The 301-nt window shown below is 43.2% G+C and overlaps 1 protein-coding gene across 1 annotated transcript in view; it reads right to left on the minus strand.

The window, feature by feature from the left end:
- Window positions 1–301, minus strand: part of LOC119587838 (protein obstructor-E-like) — a gene marked incomplete in the record, with an annotated part of 9104 nt that overhangs the window by 5183 nt on the left and 3620 nt on the right.

Raw genomic sequence — 301 nt, forward strand, 5'->3', positions numbered from 1 at the left:
GCTGCGAGCTCCCAGTTTCCCCCCGCTGGATCCGCCTCCCCTGCCATCTGGTGACGTCGCGAGAAACTCGAAAGCGCCTCTACTTTCCTCGCACTTACGACTTCTCATTTTCTCTCCTTAGGATTTTTCCGTTACCTAACACATTATTACATACACATTTCTTTTGTAATCTACGATTTTCTTGTAAATTCTCTTTCCTACTTCAGCATGTCTTCCCGTTTTTCTTTAATTATAACTTTCCTTCCTTTCTGATTTTCCTCATCCCCGTTTCTCTTTTCCTTCTTGTTACTTTTTGGAGTGG

Source organism: Penaeus monodon, chromosome 23, assembly GCF_015228065.2.
Source record: "Penaeus monodon isolate SGIC_2016 chromosome 23, NSTDA_Pmon_1, whole genome shotgun sequence".
Classification (NCBI taxonomy): domain Eukaryota; kingdom Metazoa; phylum Arthropoda; class Malacostraca; order Decapoda; family Penaeidae; genus Penaeus; species Penaeus monodon.